Here is a 25,158-nt window from a genome sequence, read left to right as displayed (position 1 = left end):
GAGCTTCACAGATAAGCAAAAGCTAAAGGAGTTCATCACCACCAAACTAGTATTATATGAAATGCTGAAAGGTATTCTTTAAGAAGAGGAAGAAGAAGAAAAAGGTAAAGATAAAAATTATGAACAACAAATACATGTCTATGAACAAGTGAATCTAAAAATCAAGTGAATAAAAAATCTGATGAACAGAATAAACTGGTGAATATAGTAGAATCAAGGCCATAGAAAGAGAGTGGACTGACAATTCTCGGGGGGAAAGGGGTGTGGGGGGTGCAGGAAGAGACTGGACAAAAATCGTACACTTATGGATGAGGACAGTGCGGGGGGTAAGGCCAGAGGGAGGAGTGGGAACTGGGTGGAGGAGAGCTATGGGGGGAAAAAAAAGGAACAATTGTAATAATCTGAACAATAAAGATTTATTTTAAAAAATAAAAAAAGCCTAAAATATTAAAAAACACACAATCATAATCTATACCAGTGATGGGCAACCTTTTGAGCTTGGTATGTCAAACTTCACCAAAAAACTGAGCATAACTTGGGTAGTGTGTCACTTTGAGGAAAAAACTAACTCCAAGACTCTAGTCGCAAATGTTTCATCCTCAGGAACACAAATGTTTCATCCTCAGCATGCGGCCACGTGTCATCAGAAATGGCTACGCATGTCAGTGCTGATACGTGTGTCATAGGTTCGCCATCACTGATCTATACTAATAAAAGAGTAATATGCTAACTAGACCGGGAGACCTTCCAGACATCCTTCCGGACAAAGCCATGGTGGTGGGGCTGAGGCAGAGGTGGTTAGGGGAAATCTGGCCAGGAGGGGAGGGCAGTTGGGGCGAGCAGGCCAACAGGCAGAATGGTTAGGGGTGATCAGGCAAGCAGGCAGGTGAGCGCTTAGGAGCCAGCAGTCCTGGATTGTGAGAGGGTGCAGGTCAGGCTGAGGGACACCCTCCCCCATGCATGAATTTCACGCACCAGGCCACTAGTAATTTATAAAGGGGCAGAGTCCCATAGGAGCTAAACTCAGAGACTAAAATGTGTCTGTGTCACTATAAGAAATGTCCAAAGCTGTAGAGAATTCTTATGAGAATTTGTTTGAGCCAAACTGACATGCTAGGAAGCAAGATCTCAAATCTCCAGAGAATGACAGTTTTGCAATTTCTTTTATACATTTCAGGTTACATATGGAACTAAGGAAGTTAGGTCATTGCCTTGGCCTTCCACAGATAGTTGGTATGCTGCACCTGTTCCCCCCTCCCTAATTCTCCCCCTCCACAACACTAACCTGCTGGCAGGATGGCCAACAAGAAGGTCTACTACTCAGACAAATACTTCAAAGAGCACTATGAATAATGGCATGTCATATTACCCAGATAACTTTCCAAGCAAGTACCCCAAACCCATCCAATGTGAAAAGAGGAATGGAGGAGACTTGGTGTCCAACAGAGTCTAGGCTAGGTTCATTAGGTGATTAATGAGCCAGAACCACATATCCTTTTATTATAAGAGCTTTCCCAAAAGATCAACAAAAATGAAGTGTATCTGGGGATCATCAATTAAATCTTTTTTTTTCAAATTTAATGTATATGTGTATATAAGGCAGTTTTCAGTGAATACTGGAAAAATGTACAAATCACTCATCCATACCTATCTATGCATGAGCTTTTTTCACAGCAACAGAAACTCAATTAAATGCAACTACAAGTAGGTTACTTTAAGATGCTTAATATGAAATTTATTCTAATTTCTTTTTCTCTTAATATAAGTGCCTGTTTGACTTTACCTGTTACTATTTTTATTTTTTGGCAAGGGGAGAGTGTGAACACAGTCCCCCACTACTACAAATTATATAGTCGAGTTTCCCACATTTGGGGAAATCACAGAGGTCAACACATCTGGAGTACAATGGATAAGCCTCACCCTGGGAAAACCACCTTCGTGATCAGGATATCTCCCCTACCAGGTAAGTATTCCCTGTTATTTTTGTTAAATAAAGTTTTTATGCTGCATTTTTAAAATGTATGAAACTAAGGAAGGTTACATGAAAGAGAAAGAAAGCAAGGTAGGGATTGGATTACAGGATATTTCACAAGATTATGTGCTCCCTTGAGAGTGATTAGGGTTTATTCAAAGGTGTGTTAACCTAGATCAGTGATGGCGGACCTATGACACACATGTCAGCACTGACACGCGCAGCCATTTCTGATGACAGGCGGCCGCAAGCCGAGGATGAAACATTTGCTGCTCCTGAGGATGAAACATTTGCGACTAGAGTCTTGGAGTTAGTTTTTTCCTCAAAGTGACACACTACCCGAGTTATGCTCAGTTTTTTGGCGAAGTTTGACACACCAAGCTCAAAAGGTTGCCCATCACTGACCTAGATTCACAAACAACAGACAAGCCTTGCTGCTCAAGGCAAAGATAAGCCTTTTAGTAAAGAAGTTATGTGAAATACTTTGCCATGGGGTAGCTGGCAGGAGCAGTTGGCAGTTCGTCATACCTTTTTAATGGTACCTCTCTCTCTTTGCGTTTGTACTGAATGCGTAGGATGAGGACTATCCCTTCACCTTCACCTCTTCTTAGTAGGAAGAGATACCATCCCCTTTCTCTAACTCTTGGGGATCAATACTCTGGCCTTGATCTTGGTTGCCTCTCTTCTTATGCCTAAAAACCTACCCTGGTGCCATGTAAACTGGATCTGACAGGAGAGAGAAGTGAAGCATAGAGTCTGGGAAGTAGTTGACTGTGACTGTAAAAATGTAGACAGACAAGAAACATTCATGTTTTTCAAACGTGAATATGACTAAAGGTATGAGGGCCTGTCCGCTGCTGTGGCCATGGCTGTGCGTAGGTGTGCAGACTTGTACTAACACTCCCCTAAATTGGTATGTGTTAAACCTCATTTATAAAAGCTTAAAAAATAAAAATAAATTTAAAAAGAAGTTATTATACATACACCTGGGCCATGACTACCCATCATGACCTGCCCAGTTAAGAAATTATGATCAGATCACCCTGTGAAGTTACTTTCCATAGACCCCTCTTTTTCATCACCAAAGAATGACAAAATTTTAATGCTGACAGATACCTCAGGAACATTGTGGGGCAGTCAGTTCTTCCATTATACAGAGATAAAAACTGACCCCCCAAAAGGCAAAGTGGCTTACCCAAACACATGCAGCAATTGGGAAACGGAGCTAAGTTCCATCTCTGTTCTATTGACTCCCAAGCCCATGCTATTTGTACCCTGTCAGCCTTTTCTCCCAACCCTCAAGCCCAGTGGGGGTACAGAGGTGTTTTGAAGGGTGCAGTAGGTTGTGGTCTCTCAACTCCTTACCTGAGTACTTACTTCTCACTGGAACACCTATTACTGAGTCATGTCCAACCGGCTCTTATGTGCTGCTGCACTAGGTGCACATTATCTGACACCCTCACAGTACATGCAAAGGTTAGCCTAAAAAAATACTAGAATTGTAACATGAGCCTCTGGCAAAGGGGGTGGAGAGGAACAGGCTGCTAGCAGGCAGAGAGGGATCTCAATGCTCCTGGAGACTTGTAGGATGAGGCATTCTAAAAATTTGCAGTCACAAGTCCAATTTTTAGGGGCAATGGGCAATGTCAGAAGCCCCGGATTTTTTTTTATTTAATAAATCTTTATTGTTCAGATTATTACAATTATTTCTCTTTTTTCCCCCATAGCTCCCCTCACCCGGTTCCCACCCCACCCTCTGTCCTTACCTCCACCCCACTGTCCTCATCCATAGGTGTACGATTTTTGTCCAGTCTCTTACCGCACCCCCACACCCCTTTCCCCCCGAGAATTGTCAGTCCACTCTCTTTCTATGCCCCTTATTCTATTATATTCACCAGTTTATTCTGTTCATCAGATTTTTTATTCACTTGATTTTTAGATTCACTTGTTCATAGACATGTATTTGTTGTTCATAATTTTTATCTTTACCTTTTTCTTCTTCTTTCTCTTCTTAAAGAATACCTTTCAGCATTTCATATAATACTAGTTTGGTGGTGATGAACTCCTTTAGCTTTTGCTTATCTGTGAAGTTCTTTATCTGACCTTCAATTCTGAATGATAGCTTTGCTGGTTAGAGTAATCTTGGTTGTAGGTTCTTGCTATTCATCACTTTGAATATTTCTTGCCACTCCCGTCTGGCTTGCATAGTTTCTCTTGAGAAATCAGCTGACAATTGTATGGGTGCTCCCTTGTAGGTAACTAACTGTTTTTCTCTTGCTGCTTTTAATATTCTTTGTCTTTTGCACTTGGCATTTTAATAATGATGTGTCTTGGTGTGGTCCTCTTTGGATTCCTTTTGTTTGGGGTTCTGTGCACTTCCTGGACTTGTAAGTCTATTTCTTTCACCAGGTGGGGGAAGTTTTCTGTCATTATTTCTTCAAATAGGTTTTCAATATCTTGCTCTCTCTCTTCTTCTGGCACCCCCATAATTCAGATGTTGGTACACTTGAAGTTGTCCCAGATGCTCCTTACACTATCTTCATATTTTTGGATTCTTTTTTCTTTTTGCTTTTCCAGTTGGGTGTTTTTTACTTCTTTGTATTTCAAATCTTTGACTTGATTCTTGCGGTCCTCTAGTCTGCTGTTAGGTCTCTGTATAATATTTTTTATTTCAGTCAGTGTATGTTTAATTTCTAGTTGGTCCTTTTTCATATCCTCGAGGGTCTCACTAAATTTATTGGCCTTTTCTAGGAAATTCTTGAAAAACCTTATAACCGTGGTTTTGAACTCTATATCCAGTCGTATGCTTTCCTCCATTTCTTTCATTTGTGATCTGTTTCTTTGTCTCCGCATTTTCACTGCTTCCCTAAGTTGGTAGAGTAGCTTTGTGTGGTAGGTGTCCTACAGGGCCCAGTGGCTCAGCTTCCCCCAGTTACCTGAGGTGGACACTTTTGGTGCACCCCTTTGTGGACTGTGTGCACAGCCTTGCTGTAGTTAAGTCTTGATTGTTGTTGGTATCACTGGGAGGAATTGACCTCCAGGCCAATTGGCTGTGAGGATCAGCTGTGTCTACGCTGGGCAAACTTCTGTGCTGGAGACACCCTTATGAGACAAGACTTGAAAATTTACAAAAGCCTATGTGCTCAGCTTGGATGGGTCAGAGTCTCAGGGCAGAGCAGACAGCCTTGGTTTCTCGTCAGCCCTTCCCTATGAGGCCCCTGGGTCTCAGTGTCCCTTGGTAATCGCTGCAAGCATCTCTGAGAGAAAGCCATTATTGACTTTCACCTGCTGCCAGACAGTCCAGTTTCTTCCCAAATGAGTCTGGGAAATGAGTCTGAGAAACTTGCCTGGAACTGGAGTTCAGCGCAGTCGGGAGCTTCCATCTCCCTCCCGCTTTAGAAAGCCAGCCACGCACTCAGCCACCCATGCACTCAGCCGCCCGTCCTCTCTGCGTGCACACGCCTCCAGACCTCTGCCTTCCACAGCTCCCCTGAGTCTCAGTATGCTTTCTTTTTTCCTGACTGTCCAGATTCCCCCTGAATGAGTCGGGATTCCCAGAGACTCGCCCGGGACTGGAGTTCAGCGCAGTCAGGAGCTTCCGTCTCCCTCTCACTTTAGAAAGCCAGTTGCGCACTCAGCCGCCCATGCACTCAGCCATCCATCCTCTCCACGTGCGAGTCTCCATACCTCAGCCTTTTGCAGCACCTCTGAGTCTCAATGTGCTTTCCTCTTTTCTTCTAGTTGTACAATTTCCACTCAGCCAGCTTTCCTGTGGTTTTGGATGGTGTCCGTTTTTTCTTTTAGTCGTAGTTTTGATATTGTTGTGCGAGGCAGCAGTTTAGGTGTTTACCTATGCCGCCATCTTGGTTTCTCCCTCAGAAGCCCCGGATTTGATTATCCACCCCTGACCTCTGCACCCTGGTCAGAAAGTCAGGAAGAAAAAATGGAATGAACATCTGAATTCCCACTCTGCGCTAGATATTATCTTGGCATTGTTCTGCAGGTTCAGTTCTCTGCTCTGACATTAACTTACCTTAGACAAGTGTCTGAGTCTCAGATGGGATAAAACCTCTAAAGTCCATCCAAATTTGAACATTCTGGGAGTTCTTTTCTTCAAACTCAGGTGGCAGTTGAGACCCAGAAAGGTAAATCATCACACCCAGCAGACTGGAGGCAGGTGGGTATGGCCATGCATCTCCAATCCCCACTCCTGACACATCCCACTTGCCCTGCTATCACCCTTCTTTAAGGACTTTCTGGTAGACTATACTCCTGCTGGAGTTCTGTCATCTCAATTGTCTCCATGAGCATCTTCAGGGACATTTCATGAATCTGTAAAAATATACTTACATCTCAGGGATCAAGGCAGGCTAGAGAAGGCCTCACAGGTATGTGGGTCAGCTTCCTGCAGTAGTTGGAACCTGGGGTTGATGTATGGGTGATAAGAGGCTTCATTTGAGTCCTAGTTTAACTCAACTGATTTGAGAGAGAGAGAGAGAGAAAGAGAGAGAGAGAGAGAGAGAGAGAGAGAGAGAGAGAGAGAAAGAGAGAGAGGCATCAATCTGTTGCTCCACCCATTTATACACCCATTGTCCTATTCCTGTATGTGCCCTGACTTGAGATCAAACTTGCAATCCTGACATATCTGGACAATGTTCTAACCAACTGAGCTACCTGGCCAGTGCTCTGGATTATTTTCTTAGCTGAACTCAAGGCCCAATGTCTAATACCTGGTACCATTTCACCATTAACACTGTCATTTAGTTATTGCTGTGTGGACTCAGGCAAATCACTTGTTCATTTTTGAGTTTCAATTTCTTCCTCAGTAAAATTAAAGGAATGTAGGGAACGGGATGTAAGCTGACACGGTCCTTGCACCTGTAGGGGCTAGCAAGGCTGGCACCCTACCCACACAGATTTCCCAGGCCTGTTTGGATGGCAACTAATCAGTATAACGAGAGCAGCCCCTGCCTACAGAGCTTTCCCAGGGTTTGTTTATATGACTGCTATCAGTAGGATAAGAGCTACTTTCATGGCTTACCAAGAAATATGTATCCAACTAGTGAGATTTATTGTAACAAGAGACCTGTCCTTCAACTTATCCTTCCAGTAGTGATTTTAGAGAAACAAAGAATGTTTTCCTTGTGATTGATTCCTTGCTTAGTGTCTTATGTATAAAAAGCACTGGATTACTAATAAAAGTTGCCAGAGCTTCTCGAGAGCTGTGGACCTCCCGAATCCCACTGTCCTGTCTTTCTTTCTCTTCTCAAATCCCACCTCCCTACCTCAGCCCGGTTCAATCGTCAGGCTGGACCTGACAAAGGAATGACAATCTATTAGCCTTGAAGTATAGTTGTGGGCAACAGATGTGTAGTAGACATTGATTTTGTAAGCTGTCAAGGTCTCTACATATGTTTGCCATTTATTAACTTCTCCCTCCTAAGTCAATTGAATAGAACACATTAAGTGTCCACTATGTGCTAGGCACTATGGGGACTACAAAAGTGAATAAGACAGTATCCCTGAAGACAAAGTCAACCATTGTTATGTTAAAAAAGCAGAACTATGAATAATTGTTCTTTTCTTTATTTTTCACACTTTTTTCTGTAATAACATTGTTATTTTTCATAAACAAATGATAAGCTAATATTAATTGAATATCTACTACGTGCCAAACAGTATGTTGGACAATTTGCATACTTTATCTTATTTAATCCTTGTGACAATTCTATACCCCTTCCATAGGATTGTCAAAGGGATTAAATAAAATTTTTACAAATAATTTATGTCATTTTACAATTACTAGGCTCAAGAGATTAAGCCACTTGTTGAAGGTCATACAGACAATAAATGAGTAATAGAGCCAGAGTTTCAATCCAGATCTCTCTGATTCCAAAGCCAAACCCACTCTTCAGGAGCTGCCACTTTGAGATTGATCTAAAATATACGACACACTATGAGACTATGTTAAGTTTTAGAATAAAGATGGAAAATGTTGTGTGCACAGAGAGGACTAGGAAGTAAACCCAAATGGTGTGTGTGTGTGGGGGGGGGAAGCTTCTCAAATAGCTTGGAAGCAAAACTTCTTACAATAAAAACAATGGGACTCTTTGGGCATACAGATGATGACTTAAGGAGAGAGCTAGGCACTTTAACAATAAAATATAGCTTGAATACTCAGTCCTTAGTATCTGGGGGTCCATTCATTTGTTATTTTATTTAATCACTTACTGAGCACTGCTCTATTGTAAGTTTAATGCTGGTTCCTGAGGGATCAGAAATAATTAAGACAGTTTTTGATCTCATTAAAGTCCAGCTGGAAAGTCACATGACATAAACAGATAATTATAAAACAATGAAAAAAAAAGCAGAGATTGAGATATTAGCAAAGTGGGCAAGGGCATTTTAATAGCTATGCTTCCCTTTAGTCTAGCCACAGTCCAAACTGGTTATGGAGTACAAAAGAGAACAGGGCTTATGGAGATGGTGTACTGCTTCCCATGCAAGTGGCTGCAACAGACCTAGAGGGCTTTTAGCAGAACACCAGGGCCCATAACAATGATGTTGCCCAGCCAGCATGGCTCAGTGTTTGAACATCGACCTATGCACCAGGATGTCACAGTTCGATTCCCAGACAAGCCATATGCCCCGGGTTGTGGGCTCAATTCCCAGTAGGGCGCGTGCAGGAGGCAGCCAATCAATGATTCTCATCATTGATGTTTCTATCTCTTCTCCCCCTTATCCCCTCTCTGAAATCAATACAAATATATTTTTTTAAAAAAAGAACCCACACACTACCAGCTGGCCCTAGGCAGACCTGCTCAGGGCCAGGTCCCCTTTCCAATAACATACTCAAGGGCAATACCTTCAAAAGGAGCCAAGACAATCTTGCAGATGCATCTTCCTGGGACTCCCCCTTTTCTCATCACCATCTCTTTACCCTTGAAGATGATTTTGCCAATGTAGAGTAGTATACTCTTAGAAGGCCCACTTTATGCTTCTTGACATCCACAAGAATATCTCCAGCTCTTGATTCCAAAACCGCTCTCAAGATGGGCCACATCTTGCACTGTGGAGCCATAGGAGTGAACTGTTGATACAATCTACCCGAAGCTCTCATTTTATAGATAACAGAAGTCCAGATAAGGGTCTGCCTCATGAACCTGAGACCCTTGGGTAGGAAGAGACAGAAACAATAGGGTATCCTGCCACCTAGTGCAGATGTCATGTCACTGCATTCTCTGGAATCTGAAACTTGAAGGCCAAGGAGGCCCTTCCACTTTAGTGCTAGATACAAACCAATACACCACCTCACCCAGCAGGCTCTTTTAATACCCTGGAATTTGAGGATACTGAGGTAGATGTTAGGGTATGGAGGTGGAGGAGTATTAGAAAGGAAGGAAGCTATAGACTTTCCCTCCCCCCTATTTTTGTTGAGGATATTTTTTTTCTCATTGCTTTTCAGAGAGAGTGGAAGGGAAGGAGGGAGAGGGAGAGACAGAGAGAGAAACATTGATGTGAAAGAGACACATTTACTGGTGCCTCCCACACGTGCCCCAACCAGGGATGGGAGTGAACCCACAACCAAGGTATGTGCCCTTGACCAGGACTTGACCCTGAGACCCTTTGGTATGTAGGCCGATGCTCTAATCCCTGAGTAATAACCACTAGGGCCCTGTCTCCCTTTTGACATCTCTTTTACAATGTGGTCCTGGGCTGTTGACTCTCTCACCTCAACCTCATCTCCTGGCTTCACTATCTAGCTCCCATTCCCCTAATGCCCTTGACTTTGGTCAATTTGTTCTTTCTAAAGCTCCTGTTAAACAGAAAACTACAGGCCCCAAATGATATCACTTGTACTAAAGCCTATGATACCAAACCTAGACTTAATACTTGACCTAATTGAAATTTTGATCTGTTAGGGTGTGAAAGAATTCACAACTAAAAAAGAGATGCAGAGAGGAAGTTTATTTTACTTTCCAAGGGAGGAAAGGGCCAGTGTATTGCTAGTCAATACAGGGCTGGAAACAAAGGGGTGGCCTGTTCTTTTAAGCAGTGGCTGTTGCCAAGCAACAAGGAAAGGAAGGGATTTGGGTTGTGTTGAACAGATACCAGGGGCTGTCTTGAAAAGTTACAGTTTCTTTGCTTTCCAGGATACAGTCCAGCATATGTCCTAGGGTGATGTCTTATCAGTATTTTTCCCAAGCCTGTAAATGTGCTTAGAGCAAAAGTTATGAAGAGTTCAAAAGAGGCTTGTTGGAAGGGAAGGGGGAAGGGAACTTTCTATTAACTAGAGACTCCTTGGTGAGAATTACCCCTGAGTTGTGAAAAAAGCAGGGAGAAAGGGAATGCAAGAATGTAGCCTTGAACCCAGCCAGTGTGGCTCAGTGGTTGATCATTGACCTATGAACCAGAAGGTCGCAGTTTGATTCTGGATCTGGGCACATGCTTGGGTTTATTGTGGAGCGAACGCGAGTAAAGACCACTGGAGTCCAAACCAAATTAAATTTTAGGGAGCCTTTATTGTCAGCCGGTGGCTGTTCTGCCTTCCAGACAGGGAGAACATTGCCTTCCTGCCTTCCAGACAGGTCATGCTTTGTGCAAGACCACCTTTTAAGCATATTAACCACATCCTGTTTTTGCAGAGTAAGCAACCCAAGACAAAACAGTTTTTCCCAAATAATGTCAGGGCCATGCTATTGATGACCATGTTATTTACAGGGCTATCCTGTTCTTTAGAAAGCTGACAGTGTTCTATATTGCAAGGCTATTTTGTGAGGTGCAAGGGAAAGGGGCCATGGGACCATATCTCAAGGCCTGGCCTGGTGTCAGCACTGACAACCTTATCTGGGGCATAGTCCACGGCCTCTCCGGAGTGCTCAAAAATTCCTACTCTCTAACATTCCCCACTGGTTTTATGGGAGAATCAAATCATTGTTTCTCCATCATCAGTGCAGACATGATGATAGTGAGTACGCAGGACCATCAGCTTTACTGCCTGTATTCGCCTTTGTACATAATTGGTGAGGCTATTTATAAGACAAGGTCCAAATGTTGCTGCTATTAGCAATAAGATCAAAGGTCCTGCTAGAGATGTTAGGAGTGTTGTTAGCCATGGGGACCAAGAGAATAGATTTTCATACCAGTTTCCCTCAGTTCTTTGCCTTTCCTCTCTATCTTGGAGTCTTTTTCTGAGTTGACTTAGGCTTTCTCTGATGACCCCGGAATGGTTGGTATAAAAACAACAAGTTTCTCCTAAAGCCATACAGAGTCCTCCTTGCTTTATGAATAATAAGTCTAAACCCCTTCTATTTTGTAGGACTACTTCTGCTAACAAACTGAGAGAATCCTCTAGGCAGTTTACATTCTCCTCTAGGGTGCTTAAGTCTAAATCTACTTGGCTGCTAAGTTCCTTAAAGTTTTTGTCCCCCGTGACCAGTGCTGCAGTGCCTATTGCAGCTGATCTGGCTATTCCCAGACTGACAAGCAGGGGGATAATTACTGGGGCTCTATGAACTCGCCCAGGGGCTAGACCTAGTTGCTCTCGCCCCACCTCCCCAGAATAGTAATATACCTGGGGTAGGATATGAGCTAAGATGCATAAAAAAGGCTTGTGTGGGTGCATCAGTGTCAGAGGAGAGACACAAGGGGTGATTCCTATGGTGCACACGAACCAGGTGCCTTCAGGGGCCACTAGGTACCGGTCTGTCTCCTCTTCATTGTCCTGACCAAACCTCAGTACTGAGGAACAGGATTCACCATAGGAGGATTTTGATAAATCAAACTCTGAGGACATAACACAAGTACTGCGTCCCTGGAAATCCCCAACGGTTAATTTTGGGGTTTGCCCCCATCTTCACACCCTTTATGGGGGGGTTGTAATTGGAACATTTCTAATGTCTGATGAATTTGAACCAACAGTAGCATTTGCCCCTATTCCAACATAGTAGTGGGGTTCTGGGTTTAAACACAACCAATAGTCTCTGGTGGCATTTGGGGAAGTCTGATTTAAAAAGTTAAAAACTGCATCCAGAGTGTCCAGGATAGGTCTCCGACCTGGTTTGGTAGTATGAGTCTTAGGAACAAGGGTCACCGTCACCTTGGTCAGAGGAGTTAATTCAGTATTATTTCGGGTAGGAGGTGGTGGTGTGGGATGGGGCCCAAGTGGCAGCCCCTGGTCTAAGGGTCTTAAAGGCCCGATGGGGTTTTTCCTTTGGGTCTGCTGGGTTCTCTGGATGGTGAAGAGGACCCTGGGATCTCTTCCAGCTACATACAGTCTCAGTCCCGAAGTTTTTCCTGCATCCCAGTATTTCTCCTACCAGTTTTGGGGCGTGATAACAACGGGATTGCAGTCTCCTACTATACAGTTATTGGAAGGGGCCCCCCCGGGCGGACTATTCTCTTGAACCAGATGGCGGGATCTCTGTTAGTCCACAGTGCCATAGTCTCACAACCCCATTGGGCACAATAATAGTCCCCGTCAGTTCTACATTCAGGGCTACCTTCGGCTGGGCAGACATAGTGTTGAGTTCTCCAAAGTCCTCGTTCTAAGATGAGGATGCCAAACCCATAACTGGTCCCTATATGATATGCCCCATGGGCTTCTGGGGAAATGTAGTGTGTTTTACTTTCTGGCGGCTTTCTCCAAGTTTCCCCAAATAATCGGCATAATTCAGTCTCTATGGAGGGGGGCCCTGGGGTCGTGGTATGACCTATAACAGTCCCATTCACAGTCCGGGTCAGTTCCCATGTGTAATTAGCCCTCAGGTGGGGATTACTCACCGTGACGGGCCACAGGCACATCAGGAATAGGAGGACTGCCTTCGGAGTCGGATTTTCAAGGGGTCCTCGGTGCGCAGGATGGTCCATCTCTCTGGCTGGTCCTCTGCTTCTGCCTTCTTGATTTGGGTCCGATGTATCCAGTGCTTTTTTCCCGCAACCTTCACCGCTGATGGGGTGCTGAGGACAACAGTGAAGGGTCCAGTCCACCTGGCCTCCAGGGATGATGGCTCGTGCTTCCGCACCCACACTAGGTCTCCTGGTTGAAATGCAGGTGGTGCAGGTGTAGTCCCAGGGGATGGGTCTCGGTGAGCCTCTCGGACCAGCTGGTGGTTAAGTCTGGAACTCAACTGTAAGGCCTGTAGGGACTTTAGGAGGTTGTGATTAGAAAGAGATGCTAACACTTCTTTCCCTAGCTTGGGAAGCAGCGGTGGGGGTCGGTCAAACAGAATCTCAAAGGGGGTAAGGCCCTTTACATAGGGGTACAATGGGCCCGGAGAAGGGCAAAAGGAAGGAGGATTACCACTTTTCACCAGTCTCCAGTTTTAATTTTGTTAAAGTTTCCTTTAGGGTCCGATTCATCCTCTCTACCTGCCCTGAACTCTGAGGTCTATAGATACAGTGTAATTTCCAACTTATGCCTAACATTTTTGCCAATAGTTGAGTGATGTGGGCAATGAATGCCGGGCCATTGTCGGACCCCATCGCAACAGGTAGGCCAAACCTGGGGATAATTTCTGAAACTAATTTCTTAGCTACTATCTGTGCTGCTTGGTAGGGTAGGCTTCTGGCCAGCCGGAGAATGTGTCAATAAAAACCAGCAAGTATCGATATCCTCCCTGCCCTGGGGGCAATTCTGTAAAGTCTACTTCCCAATGTTCTCCAGGACTTCTTCCTCTGAGTCTGGTTCTTTGGGCCAAGGGGGAGTGTCTCCCAGGGTTTACCTGTGCACAGATGTGGCATCTCCTTGCAATGTCCTTCGAGACCTGGAAGAGCTTAGGGATATAATAGTCTCATTAAAGCAATTCTACCAGCTTGGTTCCCCCTAGATGGGTGCTCTGAGGGACCTGAGAAATGAGTTCCCTTCCCAGGGCCTCCGGAATGAACAGTCTGGTGTCGGGTAATTCTCTCTATCCTCCAGATACCTCCTTAACCTGGAGTCTCTTTCCCAGTTCGTTATCAGTCTCTGAATAGATGGGGGTCTCTTCGAAGACCTTTGTCGGGAGAGCTGGTGGGATATGTAGAGGCCCCACTGGTTTTTGGGCTGCCTCTTTTGCTGTTTTATCTGCAAATGCATTTCCTCACGCCTCTGCAGTGGCAGCTGATTGGTGTCCCTTGCAGTGTATGACTGCTACTGCCTTTGGCAGCCAGAGGACTGCCAGAAGGGCGAGGATCTCCGGGATGTTTTTGATTTCCTCCCCCCCTTCCCCCCCCCATGTCAGGAGTCCTCTTTCCTGATATAGGGCCCCATGGACATGAACCGTAGCAAAAGCGTATCGGCTATCAATATATATGTTTACTGTTTTTCCTTTTGCCCACCGCAATGCTTGGGTGAGGGCAATTAATTCTGCCTTTTGAGCTGATGTCCCGTGTTTCAATGCCTGTGCCCAGATTACCTTGTCAGTTGTCACGACCGCTGCTCCCGCGTACCTGGTCCCTCCGTTCACGAAGCTCATCCCATCCGTGTACAAAGTCTCATACGGGTCTCGGAGGGGTTGATCAGTCAGGTCCTCTCAAAGATTTTTCAACGAGGACAGGGTTTCAACGCAGTTGTGGAGGGGCTGTTCAGGATCATTATCCGGCAGCAATGTTGCAGGGTTTAGAGCTGCTGTCTTAAGAAAACTCACCTGCGGAGGGTCGAGCAGGAGCACTTGGTACTGGGTAATACGGGCATTTGAAAGCCAACGCTCAGGTGGGCTTTGAAGAAGGCTTTCCACGGCATGGGGGGCCACTACTTTTAAGTCCTGCCCAAGGGTAAGCTTTGAGGCTTCTTTGACCAGTATGGCTGTGGCTGCTACCACCCTCAAGCAGCCTGGCCATCCTGCAGCTACAGGATCTAGTCTCTTGGATAAATATGCCACAGGTCTTTTCCATGGCCCTAAGAGCTGGGTTAGCACCCCCTTCACGATTCCCCGGGCCTCTGCCACATGCAACTGGAACGTCTTAGTGAGGTCTGGTAGCGCCAATGCTGGGGCACTGACTAAGGCTTGTTTAAGGTCCTGAAAAGCCTTAGTCTCATTCTCAGTTCAGTTTAGTTCTTTAATCTTTCCCCCGGTGTAGGTGTAAAGGGGCTTTGCTATCTCTGCAAAACCTAATATCCAAAGGCGGCAATATCCTACTGCCCCTAGGAATTCCCACACCTGCTTCTTTGTTTTGGGGACCCGGGATTTTCAAAATAACCTGTATTGGGCTAGCAGATAAAGTTCTCTTTCCTTTGCTGAGTTCATACCCCAGATAAGTGGCTTTCGGGGTGCAAAGTTGGGCTTTCTTAGCGGACACCCAGTACCCCAATTTATCTAGAGTCCTCAACAGGGTCTCAGTGGCTTCCCAGCACTTACTCTGAGTCGCCGCGTCAAGGAGGAGGTCATCCACATATTGGAGTGAGGAGGCTAAAAGGGCTAATTCCAATGTAGCCCTGATATTTGGGGCTGGTGATCTGAGTCCAGGCCAGTAAGCTCAGTGTACATTCCTGATGACCTATGATTAAGTCACTACCTCTTTCCCAGATACTGGTCTTGCAGAACCGGTTACAGAGGCCATTGCAATGTGGACAGTACACTGCCCAGAGGGAGGGCTCCTAACTCTGACACCAGGCCAGACCACCAGATATGGCCTGGAGATCCCCAATACCTGGGGGCCTTCTTGCAAGGCCCGAGAAAAGGACCAGAAGCATAATCCATGCTTGTGGGACAAAGACCACAGAGAGGGAGATATAAGGGAGGGCCCCATGTGTATTCCTTCACTCAGATTTGGAAGGCTGTTCCCTGAGTCTGCTGGCGTTATTAAACAGTGTCCCTCCAACTTCCTCAGAAGTGTCCTTGGTCTTCTTGGTCTTCTGCAACAGGAGTAGGGTGACCTCTGGATGTTCTTTCTGGAACGTGCCTAAGTCCTGCCTGAGAGCCTCATCAAACAGAGTAGGAGAGTTTTTAAATCCCTGGGGCAACCGGGTCCAGGTCAGCTGTCCCAATTCCCCTTCTTCAGGGTCCGTCCACTCAAATGCAAAAATGGGCTGGCTGGACAGGGCCAGCGGCAAGGAGAAAAAGGCATCCTTTAAGTCTAGGACTGTATATATTTGATGACTCGACGGTAACAGGCTCAGGAGAGTATAAGGGTTGGGTAGTGTTGGGTGTATTGTAGAGGGCCGCCTGGGAAGACACATGGGCATTTTCCTTAATTATCGTCAGCTGAACTCAGGGCGTAGGCCGAGTCATGCCCTGGGAACATGCTTCCCCAATGAGGCTGGACATGTTAATCATTTCTGACTTCATAGCAGCCCAAGTGTAGGCAGGGTCAGGACTAGATATGTAAATCTAGGCCTTTAAAATAAACGCGCTGCGTGGCTCAGGGTCGTCGTCATCATGCAGCCTCTACATCAGAGAGGAAAGATGGCATCCCACCCAGCCCCAGCTTCATGAATCTATTTTTGTGTCTTGGTCTCTTTCTTTCTTTAATTTCTTAATCCCCAGCTCCTCCACTCAGCAACTGGACCAGTACCTTTTCCGTGATGGAGATGGACGTGGAAAAGAGAGAAATACCACTACATATGGTGCCCAACGTCAGGGGCTGAGTACGGAGGGAAGGAAGAAGCGAGGAGGTCACTCCCACAAGCGTGCGCACCACAGATTTAAGAAAGTGTAAGGTAAGGGGAGTGTATTGTGAATTGATATGAATTAGCCGGGTGCAAAACATGGGTAATTCTCAAAAATGCTTTAACTATGCTCAGATCTCAAAGATTTTCTCTGAAGCATAGTCAGATTCTTGATTTCTTTCTTAAGTTTTGTTGATGAAACCTGGGAAAGGTTAGAAAGCAGTTGTGTGACCAATATTCAGCAAAAGTCCAGAGAAAATTCCTATTTTAGTTGGTAATGGCCTTGATTCAGCACAGGAGAGTTTAAGAATGTCTAAGTGGGGTACAGCCAAGGCCTTACAGCCTGCAGTGGAAGGGTGCAAGTCTCTAAGAATACCATCTGCACCTCCTCTGCCTCCACGTGTAAACTACTTGTAACCAAGTAGAAAAGGATTAAAGGAATTTTTCAGCAACTGCCAATAATTCTTTATCTTAAAAAATCTTTTCTTTCCTTAAAAATAAAAACAAATAAAAATTGAAAAAAGTAAATAAAATAAAAATAGTAGGTGCCAGACCATTACTGAATCTTCCCTCTAAGAAACAAGGAGGTGGGGGAAGGGAGACACGTGGCGATCCAATATGGACGTCACTCCCCAAGAAAGCCACTTCTTCACCTCATCTTCGCCATCTTTATCTTTATTTTCCAGCTAATGACTTAAAGCTTTTACAAATTCATAAATGCATCCAGAATTTCTGTGCACATGTAAAGGGAAAAGGCCAGTTTAAAAACGAGTGTGCGTAGTTTTGAGGTGAACTTGACTTTTTGCTGTGTACAGAATAAAAACCTGAGACTGTTTTGGCCTTAAAAATGGCAGAGATGAACCAGAGAAAGAAATACAAGCTAGTTTCCCAAAGCCATCTATAGTAACTCTTGAAATTTCCCACCCAAAGGCAACAGCAGGAAGTAGATAGTCAAGTTTACATATGAATGGCTGAGAGTTTGCTTCTTGACTTCCCCAGCAGGAAATTTGTGACCATTTTGAAATTTAGTGGCTGGGCCAAGCCTATCAGCTGGAAATTTAAAAGAACTTGGAAGTTTACTAAATCAAATGATAAATTTAAATTATCTAAATGTATTGAAATTGATAATACTGAAATGTTGATCTAAATATGCCTAGTATATAGTCTAGATGATATAAATTAATCTATTAATTGAATATGCCTTATATTTTATTTGAAACTAGAGGCCCAGTGCATGAAAATTTGTGCACTTGGTGGGGGGGTCCCCTCAGCCAGGCTTGCACCCTCTCACAATCAAGGACCCCTCGGGTAGGGTCCCTAGGCCTGGCCTGAGATCAGGGCCTATTGGGTCTTTCCTTCCCTGGTCTGCAGGAAGCTGGCCCCACCCCCGCCGCTGCCACTACTTGCCATCTGTGCAGCACTGCCTCCCCTCCCCTGCCACTGGTGGCCTCCCTCTGCAGGCAACAGGCTGGGGTGCAATGGATTGGCTGGCCTGGGCCTCCCTCTTTCTTTGCTGGGGGGTGGGGCCAGCCATGCAAGGGGCTGTCTGCCTACCTGATTACCCCTAACCCCTCTGCCTGCCTGCCTTATTGCCCCTTACCGCTTGCTTGGGGGCAGGGCCAGCAGGGACTTCCAGTTGGTCAGCCTCCGGTTGTTACTAGTCATTACAACCCAGGGTTTTTATATATTAGGATGTATCCTTAAACATGTAAAAGTATTAATTATTTGAGAAATGCTAAGTATTTAATTTGCTACCTAAGATTTAAAGCTCTGAAAGTTTAAGGTCTCTTTTCTTTCCATTAAAAGGTTTTAAAGCTACACCCTTTTTTATGGAGGGAGGGGTGGACACGCCCTTCCCCTAGCGTGCAGGTAGGCTGGTTCCCGCCAGCAGCCATCTTAGAAGAATGTTAATTTGCATTTCAATGGCTACACCTTTTGCTAGCCGACCTTCCCAGAAAAGGTCAAGTGGCTAGGCCAACCCCAGCCAGAAAAAACATGATTTAAAGTTAATTATTAGATTTTAAAATTTATTCTTAAAAATATAAAAGTTTATTAATCTAAGAATTGTTAATATTTGACTTGCAGGCTCTGAAAGTTTAAGGTTCAGATTGAATTGGGAGAAATTATATAAATGTGGTAATAATACCTAAAATATAAAAAGGTGTTTTTGAGAAAATAAAAAATGTTTTCTCTTAAATAATTAGGAATTCAAAATATGTTACTTCTTGGTCTGATTTTAAAAAGAGAATTAATTCTGTGATACAGTTTAAATTTAATTGATATTCTTTAAGATAATTTAAGTATATAATCTTTAAATCATATATATATAAATATATAATATATGTTTGATCTTTCCAAGTGTATTTCAAGGTTTTGAGAGTAGCTTTTGGACATTTCATTGGGCCCCGAAATGTTACAAAAGTCTATTCTCTCTTAAGAGAAATATATTTTTTTAATTAAACCAATTGATACTTGAAATCGCATGGAAAGCTTTATCAAATAAAAATTAATATATTTTACTTATATACATATATATTAAATGTTATGAAAGTTTTCGCCTGTAAGAAGGGCAAAAACAATATATTTCTTAAATATAGCCAAAATTTTCAACAACAGTAGAATTTCAAGAAAGACAAAAAGCCTCAAGCAGCCTGCATTTTTGGACTGGCTGGAGGTGGGACACTGTTTATGCTTTTAGATCAGACCAATAAAGTATCAAATAAGTTTACTGAATAAGTTTCTTTGCTTTTTTTTAAATTTCTTTATTGATTAAAGTGTCACATATTTGTCCTCATCCCCCCATTCCCATCCCACACCCCTTCCCATGGATGCCCCCACCCCCCTGTTGTCCTTAACCATTGGTTAGGCTCGTATGAATGCACACAAGTCCTTTGGTTGATCTCTCCCCCCTACCCCCACCCTCCCCTACCCTTCCTCTGAGGCCCAACAGTCCGATCGATGCCTCCTTGTTTCTGGGTCTGTTCTTGTTCATCAGTCTATGTTGTTCATCATTTCCCCTAGATGAGTGAGATCATGTGTTACTAGAAATATACTTATAAGAACCGAATGTGAGACGAGCAATAATAGTTATGCTGACAGGCAAATGAATCAGTCTGTAGTGAGTTTCTTTCTGGACCAACAGTTCTTTTGAGACCCAATTTCAATGTCCACCAGTTCCTAATGTGTACATGTCAGCACTGACTTTCCAGTTCTGGATGGTGGACAAATGGTGGTAATGCAGATCCGACTCCCTCTGGTTTGGTCTTGCCGGACCCAGGGGCGCGGCCTCACCCAGACTCAGGGGCGCACGGCCTCACCCGGACCCGGGATCCAGCATCACCCAGACCCAGGGGCGCGTGGCCTTACCCGGACCCGGGGGCGCGCGGCCTCACCCAGATACAGGGGTACGCAGCCTCCCCCGGACCCAGGGGTGCACGGCCTCACCCGGACCTGGGGGCGTGCAGCCTCACCCGGGCCCGGGACCCAGCCTCACTTGGACCCAGGGGCACTTGGCCTCACCCAGACCTTGGGGCGCGCGGCCTCACCCGGTCCCAGGGTCGTGCGGCCTCACCCGGACCCAGGGGCATGCGGCCTCACCCGGGCCTGGGACCCAGCCTCACCCAGTCCCAGGGGCGCGCGGCCTCACCCGGACGCAGGGGCGCATGGCCTCTCCCGGACCCAGGGGCACGCGGCCTCACCCGGGCCCGGGAACCAGCTTCACCCAGTCCCAGGGGCGCGCGGCCTCACCCGGACCCAGGGGCGTGCGGCCTCACCTGGGCCTGGGACCCAGCCTCACCCGGACCCAGGGTAAGTAATTTAAATAAGTCCTCTATGAAAGTTAGTTAAAACTTCCCATGATCCCTCTGTATATGCAAATAAGCCTAAGAGGATACTTTAAAATAATTATAAATTTAATAAAAAGGAAATTTTAAAGTTTTAAATTCTCTTTCACTAATATTTACAGTGTAAACTAAGATTGTTGTTAAAATGTTAAATCTGAAAGTAAATTAGTAGTCAGCCTTACTGTACAAGTACTTGTAATATAGCTAGCTAGTCGCCTGAGGCTTGCCTTACAAGGTGTAGCCATACAGGTTGCTTGTTGTAAAAGGGAAAATAAAGATTCTTAAATGAAACTCTGTAGCCTGAAAATTATTTTAAGGAAATAAAGAGAGGTTTCCTTCAAATATCCTAGGGATTGTAATTGATAACCAATGCATTAGGCCTCAGAAGGTGGAGATAAGAAAAGATTGTCTTAAAACTTTAAATTACTTTTAGAAATTATTAGGGGACTTTAACTGGTTCATACCTTTTCTATACAAAAAGAAATTGACAGCCAGTTTGAAATTGAATTGCCATGCCTAGAGCATTGAATATCCTTACATGATATTATTCTACAATGTCATTATAATTTTTGATATTTTACAACAGCATATTGTACAATTATCCCAAACAAACTTACAAACTAATTCTTTGAATATTTGGCAGAAATTTAAAAGACATGAAAGGATTTAATCCCTTCCACACCACGGTGTGGAAGGCCCCCTGGGAGGGCACTTGAGCATTCTATATTGGCCCTTCTTGCTCCTTTTTTGCCAAGAGGGACCCTCTTCTCACAATCCAATTGCCCACAGCTGTTGCCTGAGTTTTCAGTTCATGCTGAGGTTGAAGCCTAATGGTGGCTAGTACCATGAATCTGTCTCTCACACAATGGAGTGAGCTGGGCCCTCCATGGTAAAACCTGGGTTCCCCAAGCAGTGCCAGGGCCCCGCCAGCCGGTGAGGGGATCCCAAGGCAGGTGCTGGGCATGGAGGCCATAGGGGCATAGGCTACCAAGGAGAAAGAAGTGAACCTCACATCACCCTGCTTCGCCCCGGAGGATGGCTGGTTAGTCAAAGACAGGTAAGATTCCTCAGGGCAGGAACAACCTAAGACAGGCACAGTCGCAGAGGGACCATCAGGAGAGAATTTGGGGGTCAACAGAGGTGGGGCACAGATCCTCACACCCCCCCCCCCACAACATTACATTTAAGAATCTTTATCTTCCCTTTTACAACAAGCAACCTGTATGGTTACAGCTTGTAAGGCAAGCCTCAGGCGACTAGCTAGCTATATTACAAGTACTCTTACAGTAAGGCTGACTACTAATTTACTTTCAGATTTAACATTTTAATAACAATCTTAGTTTACACTGTAAATATTAGTGAAAGAACATTCGCCCCTTCTGAGGGAGATCTCCTGCCCCATGGCTGCTTCGCGCTTCCCATGCCAGCTCAGATCGGGACCCAGGCAACATACAGAGACTTGGCCCAGATCAGATCTGAACCCAGATAACAGAAAGAGACTTGGCCCAGCTTGGATTGGGACCCAGGCAACAGAGAGTTAGCCGATGGCAGCTGCCCTATGTCTAAATCCAGCCTAAAACTAGGAATGCTCAGGGCTTTCTCAAGGATGCAAAATAATCCTTTCCATTAACACTTTGCACTCGCTTGCTTTTTTCTCGAGCTGCTACTGATGCTAACTGTGTCGAGTCACACTCGACATCCAAGTGCAAAAGGTTAATATTTATAGGGTAAACTAAGATTGTTGTTAGATTATTAAATTTGACAGTAAAATAGTCAAGTTTTCAGATCAATTTAAATTGGCTAAATGAAATAAGTGAATATTCAAGAAAATCTAATTGTACAAAAAGCTGTTCCTAAAGTATTAACCAAAATTTCTATTGGTAGTTCATTTTATGGTAAAATTGCTTAACACCCAATGAATCCAAAGCAGTCATATTTCTGTGTAAAAATAAAAGGTTATCAAGACTGCATTAATTTTTTTTTACAAAAGCCTCCATTAATTCAGAAATCAAAATAGGGGGGAAGCTGAGCTGTAGGGAGGCAGCCAAAAGGTGAAGACACTGAAGCAGGTCACGAATAGAAGGGATGAAGGAAAGTAAACTAATGGACGAAACAGTGTTCAGAACCACATTTATAAGGTTACTTAAGAATCTTCTGGAGGACCAAGATGGCGGCATAGGGCAGACGCCTGATTGTTGCCTACCACAACAATTTTGAAACTACAACTGGCAAACAGAGCACACACCATCCAGAACAATGGCCGGAGGAATGGCTGAGAGGGAATTGACTGACAGGAATTGGGATCAAGAAGACAAAACCCCGCTGGGTCCCGGGTCCGGGTGAGGCCACGCGCCTCTGGGTCTGGGTGAGGCCACGTGCCCCTGGGTCCAGGTGAGGCTGGGTCCTGGGTCCGGGTGAGGCTGCGCGCCCCCGGGTCCGGGGGAGGCCGTGCACTCCTGGGTCCGAGAGAGGCCATGTGCCCCAGGGTCCGGGTGAGGCCACGCGCCCCTGGGTCCGAGTGAAGCTGGATCCAGGGTCCTGGTGAGGCTGTGCGCCCCTGGATCTGGGAGAGGCTGGGTCCCAGGTCCGGGTGAGGCCATGCACCCCTGGGTGCGGGAGAGGCCACGTGCCCCTGGGTCCGGGAGAGGCCACACGCCCCTGGGTCCGGGTGAGGCCACGCGCCCCTAGGTCTGGGTGTAGGTGAATTCCGGGTCCGGGTGAGGCCACGCGCCCCTAGGTCTGGGTGTAGGTGAATTCCGGGTCCGGGTGAGGCCACGCGCCCTTGGGTCCAGGTAAAGCTGGATCCCGGGTCCGGGTGAGGCCGTGCACCCCTGGATCTGGGAGAGGCTGGGTCCCGGGTCAGGGTGAGGCCGCATGCCCCAGGGTCTGGGCGAGGCTGCGTGCCCCTGGGTCTGGGTGAAGCTGGATCCCAGGTCCGGGTGAGGCCATGTGCCCCTGGATCCGGGTGAGGCCACGTGCCCCTGGATCTGGGTGTAGCTGAATCCCGGGTCCGGGTGAGGCCGTGCGCCCCTGGATCCAGGTGAGGCAGGGTCCTGGGTCCAGGTGAGGCCGCGCCCCTGGGTCCGGATGAAGCTGGATCCCGGGTCCAGGTGAGGCCGTGTGCCCCTGGATCCGGGTGAGGCTGGGTCCCGGGTCCGGGTGGGTCCGTGCCCTTGGGTCCGGGAGAGGCCACGCGCCTCTGGGTCTGGGTGAGGCCACGCGCCCCTGGGTCTGGGTGTAGCTGAATCCCGGGTCCGGGTGAGGCCGTGCGCCCCTGGGTCCGGGTGGGGCTGGGTCCCAGGTCTGGGTGGGGCTGTGCCCCTGGGTCTGGGAGAGGCCACATGCCCCTGGGTCTGGGTGGGGCTGGATCCCGGGACCGGGTGAGGCTGTGAGCCCCTGGATCCAGGTGAGGCTGGGTCCCGGGTCCGGGTAAGGTCACGCGCCCCTGGTTCCGGGTGAGGCCACGCGCCCCTGAGTCCGGGTGAAGCCGTGCCCCTGGGTCCCGGCGAGACCAAACCAGAGGAAGTCGGACCTGCATTACCACCATTTGTCCACCATCCAGAGCTGAAAAGTCAGTGCTGACATGTGCATATAAGGAACTGGTGGACATTGAAATTGGGTCTCAAAAGAACTGTTGGTCCAGAAAGAAACTCACTACAGACTGATTCATTTGCCTGTCAGCATAACTATTATTGCTCGTCTCACATTCGGTTCTTATAAGTATATTTCTAGTAACACATGATCTCACTCATCTAGGGGAAATGATGAACAACATAGACTGATGAACAAGAACAGACCCAGAAACAAGGAGGCATCGATCGGACTGTTGGGCCTCAGAGGAAGGGTAGGGGAGGGTGGGGGTAGGGGGGAGAGATCAACCAAAGGACTTGTGTGCATTCATACGAGCCTAACCAATGGTTAAGGACAACAGGGGGGTGGGGGCATCCGTGGGGAAGGGTGGGGGATAGGAATGTGGGGATGAGGACAAAAATGTGACACCTTAATCAATAAAGAAATTTAAAATAATAATAATAATAATAAATTTTAAAAAGAAATCAAAATAGGATAGTAGAATAATATCTTGTAAGAAATATCCTGTAAGTAAATTACATCAAGCCTTAATTGCTCTAAAATTTTAATTTAAAAATTATTTTTCATTTATAATGCTGATAAGGCACCCATGAAAAATCTTATAGTGTCGAAATTAGCTAAAGAAAAATGTTATGGACAAAAGTCAAAAGCATCCCAAGTCTTAATTTATAGACAAGTTTTCTTTATTAACCTTTGGTTAAGAATATGTTTATATTTCCAGGAAACTCCAAGACCATATGGATTCCTGCAACAACGGATTCCAGAGAGGACCTGATAGAACTGTTACAGCCACAGAATAGGCAGTGGCCCACAAGATCAGAGGAGAAATAGTCCAGAAATAAAAATAGTGAAGATGCCTTGCCATGCTAGCTGTCAGCACCTGTGCATTACTGCAGGTTGCCCAGGACCAAGGGCAAGGAAGGTCAGTGTGCACACTTGCAGACCATGTGTGCACACCCTTCTGCATAGAAGTCAAAATGTTTGATGTTTTGTGTTTTTACCAGGACCCCTGACTTGGGGTCTTGCCTTATTTCTAACTCAGGGAATGGTATTAACTGCCACATTAAAAGAAATATACCTCAGGCATTAACCATTTTTACAGATGGATCCAGTTCTGGAGAGGCTGGATCTACTACAGCAGGGAAGTAAAGGTCCTTCAAACCTTT

The 25,158-nt window shown here is 45.7% G+C and overlaps 1 non-coding gene and 1 pseudogene across 1 annotated transcript; one reads left to right on the top strand and one right to left on the bottom strand.

Annotated features, from left to right (window-relative positions):
- Positions 1–1,296: 1,296 nt before the first annotated feature.
- On the top strand, positions 1,297–1,535 carry LOC103302443 (cyclin-dependent kinases regulatory subunit 2-like; annotated as a pseudogene).
- Positions 1,536–1,807: 272 nt separating this feature from the next.
- On the bottom strand, positions 1,808–1,971 carry LOC114228991 (U1 spliceosomal RNA). The gene has a single exon (XR_003615091.1). It is a non-coding gene; the product is annotated as a U1 spliceosomal RNA (small nuclear RNA).
- Between the last annotated feature and the right edge of the window lie 23,187 nt (positions 1,972–25,158).

Source organism: Eptesicus fuscus, chromosome 1 (assembly GCF_027574615.1).
Source record: "Eptesicus fuscus isolate TK198812 chromosome 1, DD_ASM_mEF_20220401, whole genome shotgun sequence".
Taxonomy (NCBI): Eukaryota; Metazoa; Chordata; class Mammalia; order Chiroptera; family Vespertilionidae; genus Eptesicus; species Eptesicus fuscus.
This window is presented reverse-complemented; position numbering and strand designations above follow the sequence as displayed.